Genomic DNA, 14,707 nt, shown 5'->3' with positions numbered 1-14,707 from the left:
GCCTCAGCGCCAGCCCCAGCGCTGACCCCCGCAGAGTCTCTGTCCGGCCCTGCTCTCCCAGGCCCCTTCCCGGCGGCCGCGTGGTCCGGCTGCACCCGGTCATTTTGGCCTCCGTCGTGAACAGCTACGAGCGACGCAACGAGGGAGCTGCCTGAGTTATCGCGGCCCTGCTGGGAACCGTTGACAAGCACTCAGTGGAAGTCACCAATTGCTTTTCAGTGCCACACAAAGAGTCAGAAGATGAGGTGGCTGTTGACATGGAGTTTGCTAAGAACATGTATGAGTTGCACAAGAAAGTCTCTCCAAATGAGCTCATCCTGGGCTGGTACGCTACAGGCCATGACATGACAGAGCACTCAGTGCTGATCCATGAGTACTACAGCCGAGAAGCCCCCAACCCCATTCACCTCACAGTGGACACCAGCCTCCAGAACGGCCGCATGAGCATCAGCACTTTAATGGGTGTTCCTGGGAGGACCATGGGGGTGATGTTCACCCCTCTGACAGTGAAATACACGCATTACGACACTGAACTCATTGGAGTTGACCTGATCATGAGGACCTGTTTTAGCCCCGACCGGGTGATCGGCCTCTCCAGTGACTTGCAGCAAGTGGGCGGGGCTTCTGCTCGCTTCCAGGACGCCCTCAGCACAGTGTTGCAGTATGCGGAGGATGTGCTGTCTGGAAAGGTGTCAGCCGACAATACCGTGGGTCGCTTCTTGATGAGTCTGGTTAACCAAGTACCCAAAATAGTTCCCGAGGACTTCGAGACCATGCTCAACAGCAACATCAACGACCTGTTGATGGTAACCTATCTGGCCAACCTCACACAGTCACAAATTGCCCTCGATAAGAAGCTTGTGAACCTGTGAAGGGGCCTCAGGTAGCCCTTCTGCCACGCTGGACCCCAGCCAAGCCCGGGACCCAGAATGGAGTGACGGAGAAATGGTGTCTTTGTGGTCTGAGTCACACTGAGTCAAATCAACTGCTTGTGACTCTACATAAACATAGACTGCCTTTTGTTAAGTGAATTCCATCTAATGTGAGTTTCCCTCTGGGTGGAAGGGAAAAGGCAGTTCTGGAGCTTACCCAGAAACTAGGAAGTGAGTACGTTGGAGGAAGCTGGTCATGTGTGTGTGGCCTGAATCCAGCTCTGGATTTTTTTCTTGTGCTCTGTCTGCTTCATAGTTTAGTGGCCCAGTGAAATAACTGCTCTCATAAAGCAAAAATACAACATAATGGGAACAAAAGGGCTGACCAGAGTCTGTCAGAGTCTATGTAAGACATGATATCTGAGCTGATTTTTTTTTTTTTAAATCAGCAAATCCAGAAAGGGTGATTGGGACAAAGGAAGTACATGGAAAATTGCTTAACCTGTTTAGAATCTAAGAAGTCAGGAGCCAGACCACAAGGGCCCACAACCTGTGGAGGTTGGATTTTTATCCTGGAAGTTGTGGGAAGGCATTGGATAATTAGATTTGGATTTTAGGAAGATTACTGGGTACTGGTGTAGAAGAAGGAGGGAAAGGGAGAAAAACAGAAGGCAGAGAACTAGGCAGAGGGTCACTGTGATTGTCAGGAGATGACGAGAACCCAGGTTCAGGCCGGGCCTTGGGGATGGTGACAGAGACTTGGGTTCAGGAGGCAGATCCAAGGAGGACCTGAAGTCTGGTTGACACTTGGATGGTGAGAGATGGGAGCAGTCTGGGATGTTGCCTGGTTTCTGATAAAGGTGATAGAAGGGCTGGTGATACATGAAAACCCTGGCTACTTGAGAGTGGTAGAAGCTGAGGATGCAGAGGTAGGGTTACAGGGTAGTTTACCAAATGGTGAAGTCTTAAATGCAAATACATGTGACTTATTTTGTAAACTGGGGCCACACCAGATGCTTTGAGGAAAGGCTGAAGAGTTCATGTTACGTATTGGCTCATGTAATACTTATCAAATGCTAACCAGTGTGCTAAACAAGAGGTCCTGGTGCCTGCTTAGAACCTGCAGGGGGGACAAAGAGACCATCACTTTGGGAATCATGAGATGTTACAGATCGGGGAAGACTTCCAGTTAGGAAATGAAATCTAAGCTGGACTTGAAGAATGAGAAAGAGGCAGATTGAAAAAGAAAAGAAAGGAAAACAGAGCATTCTAGACAAAAAACAAAAGGCTTGGAGGAAGACTGTCACTGAACGTTGCTCCATTGTCATCCACCCTGGCCACAGAGTTGTTTATAAGACAAGAACACTCCTCTGTGCCTACAAGGATGCTCGATTTATTTTTTTCCCCAGGCTTTGCCTATATGTGCACAAGTTTGTTTTTTCTATGAAATGTGTTTTCACACATTCTCTTTGTATGTGGTTGTGCCTTTGCTGAAAACACTGCAGTGTGTCTGGGTGTGACATCATGTGTTACTTGAGTCCTGTGATACCATACTTCCCTGATTTTCTCCCAACACCCTTACAAACTGGTCCTTCCTCCTCTGACATCCCCCTATCCCATCCCACCCCCAACAAGTTCCATTCCCCAGGGTTCCATCTTGGGCCCTCTGCCTGGAAGAGCTGAGAAAAGCTTGGGGCTGATTACTCCCTCTGTGTTAATGATGCATAGGCTCCAACTCTGGCTGAAATTCAGAACTGGTTTCCTGATTCCAGAAATACCATATCTCTCACCTGGATGTCTCAGAAGCCTCTTAAATTCAGCATGTTTCATATTCAGTTGACTGTCTCTTCCTCCCCAACAAATCACTTCCTCAGGGAATAACACAACCATGTACGCAGTTGTCAAAGCCAAGAAACCTTGGGTGAATCCTTAATTCCCCCACCCACCATCATGCCTCAAACAGTTCATCACAACTTAGCCATCCCTCTTGCCCTCTGTGATACTGTGATACAATAAGAAATAAATTTTTTCATCCAAGTTAAAAAAAAAAGAAATAAATGACATTTATCATAGGATATCTTTTTACAGGATAAACTTGGCTTCATGAAGAACTTATGACATTTCCTTTGTATTTCTCAATTTTCTTGAGGCTGTAAATATGTCTTCACAGATCATCAACCATTCCACATGGGCTTCAGGGCAATCTGGTTTACAGTTTAGAAAAAATCTCTCAAGTGAAGGAAATCAAAGGAGGGAATGATTGAGTTCATGGAAGGGATGCAGTGGAGACCACATTGCCCATCTTTCTTTTTTTTTTCTGTTTCCCTTTTTACATCTGTTCTGCCTGTGCCTTCCTTTTCCCATTGCCTTCCCTTGCTGACTCATCTTGGACTTGGCCTGATTATTTACAAACCCCTGACCTATAGAGCATTCACTGAGGACTTTCTTCTCAGTATCTGTTGTGGGATCTGTCCCACAGAAAGTTATGTTCAACTTCAACCTCTATATCTCTGAACATGACCTTGTTTGGAAATAGGGGTTTGCAGATACAACCAAGTTAAAATAAGGTCAGTAAGGTAGGTGGAGAAGGCAATGGCACCCCACTCCAGTACTCTTGCCTGGAAAATCCCATGGATGGAGGAGCCTGGTAGGCTGCAGTCCATGGGGTCGATAAGAGTCAGACACGACTGAGCGACTTCACTTTCACTTTTCGCTTTCATGCATTGGAGAGGGAAATGGCAACCCACTCCAGTATTCTTGCCTGGAGAATCCCAGGGATGGGGGAGCCTGGTGGGCTGCTGTCTATGGGGTTGCACAGAGTCCGACATGACTGAAGCGACTTAGCAGCAGCAACAGGGTGGGTAATCCAATATGGCTGATGTCTTTGGAAGAGTGTAAGAAGCACAGAGATAGACACACACAGAGGAAAGAGAATGTAAAGACAGACACACAGGGGAAATTGTGTACAATGAAGGCAGCAGAGATTGGAGTAATGCATCTATACAGGTTAAAGAAGGGTAAAGATTACTGGCAACACCAGAAGTTAAGAAAAAGGCATGGAACAGATTCTCTCCTGGTGTCTTTAGAGAGAGCATGGCTCTGCTGGCACCTTGGCCTCCAAAACTGTGACAGAATAAATTTCTGTTGTTTTAAGTCACTAAATTCGTTGTACTTTGCTACATGAGTCTTGGAAATGTGGTATCCTAGCTGAAGTTGCTGAGAGAAGCTAATTAGCTTCCCTCCTGTCAGGAACCTAACCCTAGTCTAGTCAGAGGCCAGCCAAGCTTTGCCTCCCAGACTGGGTAGCTGTGAGTGGGACACTTTGACCTACATGTCTGATACAGGAAAGCTGACAGGACCCATGGGAGAAAGGGCAGTGGATGTGGCCAGTGACTTGATGACATTGAGGGGGAAGCAGGACTTACCCTCTGTACCCGCTTAAGTTGCAGCTTGAGTTTCAGGAGGGCGCAATGAAGTCCAACAGAAAGTTTTGCATGTCTTCAGCCATAATGAAGTAGTCTCATTATTTTATCATGGAGGAAAGGGAAGCTTTCTGGGGCCAAACATGAGCCACTGAAATAATGTTGACCAATACTGCCTTATTTTGACAAAATATCTCAACTTCTCCATGCCAGCCGTTCTTACAAGATATGGTTCCACAGGAGAATAAACACTGCTTAATGAGCTAGCTACTCCAAGACACTAGTATGCCAAACAAATTGGGCTATTCACAAAGTTATTTATCTGAGCCCTTTATGGCAGTAATAAGCAGGGCAGAGATTAACAACAACAACAACAACAAAAACCCAACGATGTGTCTGGAATATTGTGTTTGCTTAATCAGATTGAAAGAGCTGAAATGGGAAAATCATTTTCTAGGGGCTTTTTGCCATTCTTGAAATTCCTTCACACTGCAGCTGGGAAAATAGGCCTCATAACATGCAGATCCAAGTTATGAATCATTCTCCCTACCTCAATAAATAAAACTGAATTTGAGCTAGTTCAGTAAATCTGTTATATTTTAATCTGGGAGCTGTGGTGTGCCAGTAAATATCTGACAACCAGTCCTTCTCAGGGAAAGACCTGATCTGCAGCATTTACTGGTTTCAGACTCCCCCCGTGGCTGATTTCAAGTCACCGACATGAAGACAGTGAACTTGAAGTTGGGAGATGGGTACCACCCACATGCAGCTGGCTCCTGCACAGGACTTCTTCAGAGTTTAATAGTTGTACTTGACATTGTTAGAGAACTTCAAAGCATTTGTTTTCTTTATACCAGGTGTTTCACATAAGAATTCATTCACAGTTGACATTCTTTTAAAATTCTTGCACTTGATGAGGTAGATACTATCTTAGTTTTATAGGCTATAAAATTGAAAGTCAAAGTGTATGAGTGGTTTGTATAAAACCAGGTAGTGGAGCTGAATTAGTCAAGTTATTTAACCTAATGGCTTTTATTTCCTTTCCTACAATATGTGTTAATAATAGTACCTCAAACACAGTTGGGAGGATTTACTAAGATAAGGCATGTAAAATTTACTAAGATAAGGCATGTAAACTTCTTTTCACATTGCCTCCTGTGCAGTCATTCTCTATTTCAAATGCAATAAATATTCAGTGTGAAACATTAAAAAATACCAATATGCAAAAAGGAGGAAAATTTAAAAAACTTTTAACTGCTAACAATCCTGGTGCAGGATTTTAGTTCTGGTTTATAAGATTTATGAAGGGCAATCCAAGCATAAAATACTTTTCCAATGATAAAGCATTTGAGCAATTGTTGAGTGCAATTTTGTTTGGCTCATGATGGAAGCTTAGGTTGCATACCAAAGTATGCAAATTACTTTAAAAAATAAATTAGAGCAGAAACAATAATATCATTGTCACTCTGAGTATGATATCATGTTCTCTCTAGAGTGGGAGTCCTAAGAAAGAAGATGAAGCCAAGGTCCAGAGCATATAATAATCATGATTGGAACATCAATGAGTACATGTGGTGGCTGTAAATTATACCCTTGGTGAATGCTGCAAGAAAGATGGGGAGAGAACTGAGTCAGACAAATTCGAGGTTAGGGAGAGCTAGTGTCCTTCTTACAAGTCATTACTTAGAGTTCCCTGTAAGGGGTAGTGGAGCTTCTCCTCTGGGTGTGGGGGTGGGATTTAGGGGGCCATTGCTATTTTTCAGTAGATCACAATTCTCCACCTGATTTGACAGAGGAATTTCAGTGGATTTCAGTGGAAACAAAAAGTGATACTTTTTTTTTTTTATCATACCGAGGCAGCATGTAGGACTTATCCAACCAGAGACTGAGCTTGAGCCTCCTGTAGTGGAATGACTGCATCTTGATGCTTTTGAACTGTGGTATGGGGGAATATTTTTGAGAGTCTCTTGGACTGCAAGGAGATCCAACCAGTCCATCCAAAAGGAGATCAGTCCTGGGTGTTCATTGGAAGGACTGGTGTTGAAGCTGAAACTCCAATACTTTGGCCACCTGACGCAAAGAGCTGACTCATTTGAAAAAACCATGATGCTGGGAAAGATTGAAGGCAGGAAGAGAAGGGGACAACAGAAGATAAGATGGTTGGATGGCATCACGGACTCAATGGACATGAGTTTGGGTAAATTCCGGGGAGTTGGTGATAGACAGGGAGGCCTGGCATGTTGCTGTCCATGGGATCACAAAGAGTCGGACACAACTGAGCGACTGAATTGAACTGAACTGAACTGCTACACTACCACTGAAATCCAAGAAGTGACACTTTTTTTTTCCTGAAAATTTCACAATTTCTTTCCTTCAAAACAACTTTATTGGGAATTCCCTGGGGGTCTGGTGGTTAGGACTCTGTGCTCTCATTGCTGAGGGTGCAGGTTTGATCCTGGTTGGGAAGTAAGATTGCAGAAGCTGTACAGAGTGATCAAAAAACAAACACCCCCCCTTTCCTTTTTGTTTCATTTGTTACCACAATTTGTTGCCATAATTCAGTAATTAGAAGATGAGCTTGTAGTTTGCTTGTATGAGCCTTTTCTATTGTTTTCAAGCATGATTAAAAATTAATACATATTCACATAGAATATTTTAAAAGCTGAGAAAAACACAAAAAAGCCACAACCTCACATACTTCCACTACTTTTTTGTGTATTCACTGAGCCTTTTAAAAGTAGTATGCTGCTGCTGCTGCTGCTAAGTCACTTCAGTTGTGTCCGACTCTGTGCGACCCCATAGACAGCAGCCCACCAGGCTCCCCGGTCCCTGGGATTCTCCAGGCAAGAACACTGGAGTGGGTTGCCATTTCCTTCTCCAATGAAGTGGCTCAGTCGTGTCCGACTCCCAGCGACCCCATGGACTGCAGCCCACCAGGCCCCTCCGTCCATGGGATTTTCCAGGCAAGAGTACTGGAGTGGGTTGCCATTGCCTTCTCCGTAAAAGTAGTATACAAACATATATTTCTATAAATACATATATATCAAGAAATACTTTTATTAAAAAGTAGGATCATACGAAAAACTCTACCACTGTTTTTTACTTAGTAATAGACTGTGGACATCTTTTTAAGCAGGTACATAAGGAGTAATCAAATTCTTCTTTAAGTGACTATTTCTTTTGTAGATAAGTGAGCATCATTTATGTAACCACTGTCAAATGTTTGTATTGTTTTTACTTTTTTTCTTAATTCTCAGTATATTTTCATATGCCTGTAAGTATACCTTTCTAAAAAATATAAATTCTGGGTTGAAAGCTATGCACTCAAATTTTTCATAGCTGTGATTCAAATACTCTCCAAAAGAGTGCTATCAATGAAAATCCTTAACAATAATGTGCCAGATTATTTGTTTTTTCACATCCTTCCAAAACTGGGTGCTATAAATTTTTACTTCTAATATTGACAAGTTCCTATGGTTTCTCTCTGCTAAAGACTGTTGGAAACCCAGGAGGTTGAAGGTCATAGAACTAGAGATATGGTGGAATGAATTGTTCTGTTGGCTGCTAGAAAAGTTTTGGCTCTGAAATCAAAGAGGGCCATTCTGGGGTCTGAGCAGGAAGACATCATGCTTGTCTGTAGACCAAAGGATTACACAGAGCATAAGCCTGTGGTGGCATAATTAGATGGCAGACACCTTCCTTAGGGCTTTCCTCATAGTTCAGTTGGTAAAGAATCTGCCTGCAATGCAGGAGACCTGGGTTTGATTCCTGAGTTGGGAAGATCGTCTGGAGAAGGAAATGGCAACCCACTTCAATATTCTTGCCTGGAGAATCCCATGGACAGAGGAGCCTGGCAGACTACATTCCATGGGGTTGCAAGAGTTGGACACGACTTAACAACTAAACCACCACCACCACCTTCCTTTTGGCTCAGGGCAGTATCTTTGGACTAGAAATAGATAGGATGAGGAGATGTTGCATCTGTTAGAATAGTTGTGGTCAGCCCTGCGCCGAATTCAAATAGTCATGTGAGGGACTTCCCCAGTGGTCCAGTGATTAAGACTCCACCTTCCAAAGCAGGGAGCACGGGTTCAATTCCCAGTTGGGGAACTAAGGTCCCACATGCCATGAAGTGCAGTCAAAGATTAAACAAACTTTGGACTTCCCTGGTGGGCCAGTGCTTAAGAATCTGCCTGCCAATTCAGGGGACATGGGCTTGATCCCTGGTCCAGGAAGATTCCATATGCCAAGGGGCAACTAAGCCCCCACACCTAGGACACACGCTCTGCAGTAAGGGAAGCCACCGCAATGAGAAGCCCATGTGCCACAACTAGAGAGTAGCCTCCTGTTGCCACAACTAGAGAAAGCACAGGCGCAGCAATGAAGACCTAGCACAGCCAAATAAACAAATAAATGTCTTTTAGAATAGTCATGTGAGATTAAAGTTTGTGATTCTGAAATCACTCCGAACTTTTCTTAAGACTAGATGGCCCTTCTGGTAGCTGAGATTAATTACAAGAAAGCATGGGCTTTAGAAGTCAATTATTTATTCCCTCAGGCAACAGAACTTATCAAGTCCATCTGATAGGCTTAGTTATAGAAATGGGCTTCAAAATAGAATAACATAAGATTCAGTAAATTCAATGAGTTTACAAATTAGTTGCCCCTCCAGTGTTCTTGGGCCTCCCTTGCAGCTTAGCTGGTAAAGAATCAGCCTGCAATGTGGGAGACCTGGGTTCGATTCCTGGGTTGGGAAGATTCCCTGGTGAAGTGAAAGGCTACCCACTCCAGTATTCTGGCCTGGAGAAATCCATGGACTGTATAGTCCATGGGGTTGCAAAGAGTTGGACATGGACATGACTGAGCAACTTTCACTTTCACAAATTAGTTGGGACTGAGGAGACTGAAAACCAAAAACCAATACCAATAAAGATGCAGTTGATATTGTCTATGCAAATTTACCCATGTAAATTTTTATCACACCCACCCCCTCAACACACACACACACAAAACTCTAAGAAGAAAGCAAGAAGGAAGAAAAGGGTTGTAAGGAAACACTTCTAAGATAAGTGCAGATCATTTGATGACTTCTTGGAGCTAATTTTACAGTGGTTCAAGTGGGTGGGGTGAGGACAGGCAGAGAAGAGTCCCTTGAAGAAGATCTTTTCAAACTGTGTTCAACTTTGAATACCTAGTAATCTTGTTAAAATGCAGGTTTGGCAGGACTGGAATACCAATGCTGCTGGTTCAAAGACCACACTTATGATGAAGCTCTAGGCTGACATAGCCCTAAATCCTTTGGAATGACTGGGAAGGAAGGGAGTGGCTTGGGTCAGAGACAAGGCTTTAGAGGTAGGTAGGATTCACTAATCGTGGATAGCCATGGAGGTGATGGTGAAATTTAATCCAGAGAGGTAGACTATGAGAATAAATCTACCCTTTTGCTTTCTTTGCCTTCCCACTTCCTCCTCCTCCACACCCCAACCTTACATGAAGCAAACAAAGAGGAAGGCTTCTCTATTTTGAAGACAAACAGAAATTTCTGGCTATTACAGAATTCTTAGGTCTCTGAATTTCTTAAAATTTCCAAGATGAGTTTTAATCTCCTACAAAAAGAATTTGGCTGTTTGCCTTAGGTAGTGGGTGCCTGCTTTGGCCATGTTACTGAACTCAAATTAGGCTGTTTGCTGCTTGAAAGTCAATATGCAAGAAACACCTTGTCAATAGAGTGTTAGTTGGAAAGTAAAGCTTGCTTTATTCAGGGGGCTGGCAACCTGTGGAGAAAGCAAACTCATGTCCAAGAACCAATTCTGAAATTGCTGGTCGACCATGAAAATTTTTTAAAGGGAGAAAGAGGAAGTTAATTATTTGGGGTAAGGTGTCAAGAGTCTTTGTTATCACAAAGTCGGCTGTGTGCAGACTTTCTTCTGATTGGTTGGTGGTGAGGTAACAGGGTGTGATCTTGAGCTCAGCCTGAAGTTTCCATCCTCCACCTGGGTGGGGACCTCGGTGATGGTTTAGTCGCTAAGTCATTGACCCCGTGGACTGTAGCTTGCCAGGCTCCTCTGTCCCTGGGATTTTCCAGGCAAGAATACTGGAGTGGGTAGGCATTTCCTTCTCCAGGGGATCTTCAGGACCCAGGAATCGAACGCTAGTTTCCTGCATTGCTGGCAGACTCCTGAATTGCAGGTGATTGTTAAGGTGGGTGGGGCCCTTAGTTCCTGCAAAAGAGCTCAAAGATATACTGTAGTGTATACCCCTTGAGGAGGAGCCAGGATTCTGCCCCATCCCTACACTATTGTTTCTTTGACTGCCCCTCCTCTTTTTCTGCATTCCCTCCCTTTTCTGGTGGCTTAAGTCTTAAGGCTTCCCTGGTGGCTCAGTTGGTAAATAGTCTGTCACAATGCAGGTGACCTCGGTTTGATTGCTGGGTTGGGAAGATCCCCTGGAGAAGGAAATGGCAACCCACTCCAGAATTCTTGCCTGGAAAATTCCAGGGACAGAGGAGTCTGGTGAGCTATAGTCCATGGGGTCACAAAGAGTTGGACACGACTGAGTGACTAACTTTCACTTTCACTTTTTTCCCTTTTCTGATTAGCAACTGTTTAATTTGCCCTTTGGAAATTAAGGAAGGTCAAGGAGGCCAAGTAAAGCCTGTTTCCTGCAAAGGAGAAAGGCAATGTGGAAGGATTTGTACCTGGGAGGGCCCCACAAGGTCTTGCTCAGTTTCAATTAGTCTATGATTTGAAATCTGAGACCTAAAAAGTAATCACTGATTTTAATAAGTTTTATCAGCCTAGGATGTCATTTCCTAAAGAACTTTTCTGTAATAACTCCCTACAGGAAACTTTTCTCTCCAAATCCAGTAAAATAAACATCTCTGCTGCTAAGTCACTTCAGTCATGTCCGACTCTGTGCGACCCCATAGACGGCAGCCCACCAGGCTCCCCCGTCCCTGGGATTCTCCAGGCAAGAACACTGGAGTGGGTTGCCATTTCCTTGTCCAAAGCATGAAAGTGAAAAGTGAAAGTGAAGTCGCTCAGTCGTATCCGACCCTCAGTGACCCCATGGACTGCGGCCTTCCAGGCTCCTCCATCCATGGGATTTTCCAGGCAAGAGTACTGGAGTGGGGTGCCATTGCCTTCTCCAAACATCTCTAAAACCAACTAATTAGTTGAGGTTACTAATGCTCATGTCTATAGTTGGCTGGGTAATGAAATAACTTGGGAGACAATTTCCATTTCTGATGGACTTTGGTTGACTACACACACTATAACTGAGTCTTCTAACCATTAATCATAGATATAATATTTATATTAAATAAAGATCATTTATTCAGTTTAAAAAAAAAAAATGCCTGTGTGCTCAGTCACTCAGTCATGTCTGGCTCTTTGCGGCCCCATGGACTGTAGCTGGCCAGGCTTCTCTGTCCATAGAATTTTCCAGGCAAAAACACCAGAGTGGGTTGCCATTTCCCCCTCTAGAGGATCTTCCCAACCCAGGGACTGAATCCTCATCTGTTGGGTCTCCTGCATTGGCTGGCAGATTCTGATAGTTAAATAAATCTAGAGGTAAAAAGACTGGATTACAGGGGTGCAAAACAAGGATATAATAAATAAAAGCAATGAAGTGTTAGTTCTCAGTCTTGTTTTCATTTTTAGGTAAAATAACAAAGGTATGATGTAAAACAAGTTAAGAGTAGAACAGAGAGAAGGGTTATTGCTGCTAATCTCCCCATCTAAATCATTCACATAATAGATGCACCACCAGTGCCAAAAAACTCTGCCTTCCTGACTCTGGTTCCAGCATTCTTTGGCCTGGCACCAGCCTGGATTGAGCAGCTGGGTTTTTGGCCCTTGTGTGTGGTATCAATGCTGATAGTGGTTGTTTTTTTTGTCGTTCAGAGTAAGGATATGCCCTGAAACAGCAGCTCATTTTGTGGACAATCAATATTTTCACCTAAATGGTAAAATGATAGCCAGTCAACTGTGGAACAGTTTGAGCAGTAAAGGGAACTCTGTTGGCGGATCCATTGTAATGCAAAATGCACAAGACTCAGAGGCATTTGGAAAGAAAAGAAAATAGTAATAAGTGGAACATACTGAAGACAAAATGTTCAGGATTTTCTGTTAAATTTTCTGTGTGTGTATTAAAAAGACTGAAATATAGTGTTAGTTCAGGTGTAATACATAGTGATTTGACAATCGCATACATTTTTGTGAACATGCTGCTACTGCTAAGTCGTTTCAGTCGTGTCCGACTCTGTGCGACCCCATAGACCGCAGCCCACCAGGCTCAGCCATCCCTGGGATTCTCCAGGCAAGAACACTGGAGTGGGTTGCCATTTCCTTCTCCAAAGCATGAAAGTGAAAGGTGAAAGTGAAGTTGCTCAGTCGTGTCCGACTCTTAGCGACCCCATGGACTGCAGCCTACCAGGCTCCTCCGTCCATGGGATTTTCCAAGCAAGAGTACTGGAGTGGGGTGCCATTGCCTTCTCCATTTTGCGAACATAGGAGTGCATTTATCTTTTTGAATTAGTATTTTTGTTTTCTACAGGTGAATACCTAGAAGTGGAATTGCTGGATCATATGGTAGTTCTATAATTTTTGAGGCACTTCGATACTGTTTTCCACCAATTTACATTCCCACCAAGGAATAACAAGAGTTTCCCGTTTTTCACATCATAGCCCAGACTTCTTGTCTCTTGTCTTTTGATAATAGCTATTCTGACAGGCATGATGCGATAGCTCACTGTGGTTTTGCGTTTCCCTGATGATTAGTGACGTTGAGCATCTTTTCATGTGGGCCAATCTGTATGTCTTCATTGGAAAAATGTTATGTCCTCTGCCCATCATTTAATTGTTCTGCTTCATTGTATCCAGTTTCAACAAAATGAGAAAATTGTAACTCTATTCTCCCTTTTTGTGGAGGAGACTCTATATAGCAACTGACGAAGCTTTCTAATTAATTCTTCCATTTACTTAAAACAATTCTTTTTTGAAGCGCTCCCTTTTTGGTTATATAAATTCAAAATGTGATAGGGAAATTAAATGGGTAACCGGTACTCTACCAAAACTATTGGCATAATTTCCACAATTCTGTGAATTAGGCTGGGCATTACCTTATTCCACCCATTCTACTGTCCCCTTTGAAAAATTAACCTCTGAAATCACTGATGGCCAAGGAGGAGCAGCCCTGACATACTTGTCCTCTAGACACATTGAATGTCATTATTTTCCCTGAAGACCTTTGAAAATGAAGTAGGAATCCAGACTATTATCTGTAGACCTTTGTTGATAGCTTCCCTTAGGCCCAAAATCAGAAATGGCATCAAAACTTGGCCATTGGTATCAGCGACTTAGGTCCTGGTGATCATATTTGAGCACTTTAAAAAAAATGTTGAATCACTAATGTTATTGGATAATATTGTTTAGAAAACAAGGGCATTACAATGTTATTTATGGTTGAACTATAAATGTGAAGATGTTTCAGGAATACCAGAAGAAATATCAATAACCTCAGATACGCAGATGATACCACCCTTACGCAGAAAGCAAAGAAGAACTAAAGAACCTCTGAAAGTGAAAGAAGAGAGTGAAAAAGTTGGCTTAAAACTTAACATTGAGAAAGCTAAGATCATGGCATCTGGTCCCATCACTTCACAGCAAATAGATGGGGAAACAATGGAAACAGTGAAAGACTTTATTTTCTTGGGCTCCAAAGTCACCGCAGATGGTGACTGCAGCCATGAAATTAAAAGACTCTTTGCTCCTTGAAAGAAAAGCTAAGACCAACCTAGTAAGTAAGTGAAGTCGCTCAGTCGTGTCCGACTCTTTGCAACCCCATGGACTGAAGCCTACCGGGCTCCTCCATCCATGGGATTTTCCAGGCAAGAATACTGGAGTGGGCTGCCATTTCCTTCTCCAGGGGAACTTCCTGACCCAGGGATTGAACCCGGGTCTCCTGCATTGTAGGCAGACGCTTTACCATCTGAGCCACGAGGGAAGCCTAGACAGCATATTAAAAAACAGAGACATTACTTTGCCAACAAAGGTCCGTCTAGTCAAAGCTATGGTTTTTCCAGTAGTCATGTATGGATGTTAGAGTTGGAATATAAAGAAAGCTGAGAACCAAAGAATTGTTGCTTTTGAACTGTGGTGTTGGAGAAGACTATTGAGAGTCCCTGGGACAGCAAGGAGATCCAACCAGTCCATCCTAAAGGAAATCAGTCCTGAATGTTCATTGGAAGGACTGATGTTGAAGCTGAAGCTCCAATACTTTGGCCACCTGATGCGAAGAACTGACTCCTTGGAAAAGACCCTGAAGTTGGGAAAGATTGAAGGCAGGAGGTGAAGGGAATGACAGAGGATGAGATGGTTGGATGGCATCACCAACTCGATGGACATGAGTTTG

At 43.4% G+C, this 14,707-nt stretch overlaps 1 pseudogene; it reads left to right on the top strand.

Moving 5' to 3' along the window:
- Positions 1–3: 3 nt before the first annotated feature.
- Positions 4–878, top strand: LOC104986165 (annotated as a pseudogene).
- Positions 879–14,707: the final 13,829 nt, after the last annotated feature.

This window comes from Bison bison, unplaced genomic scaffold (assembly GCF_000754665.1).
Source record: "Bison bison bison isolate TAMUID 2011002044 unplaced genomic scaffold, Bison_UMD1.0 scf7180017864063, whole genome shotgun sequence".
NCBI classification, from domain to species: domain Eukaryota; kingdom Metazoa; phylum Chordata; class Mammalia; order Artiodactyla; family Bovidae; genus Bison; species Bison bison.
This window is presented reverse-complemented; position numbering and strand designations above follow the sequence as displayed.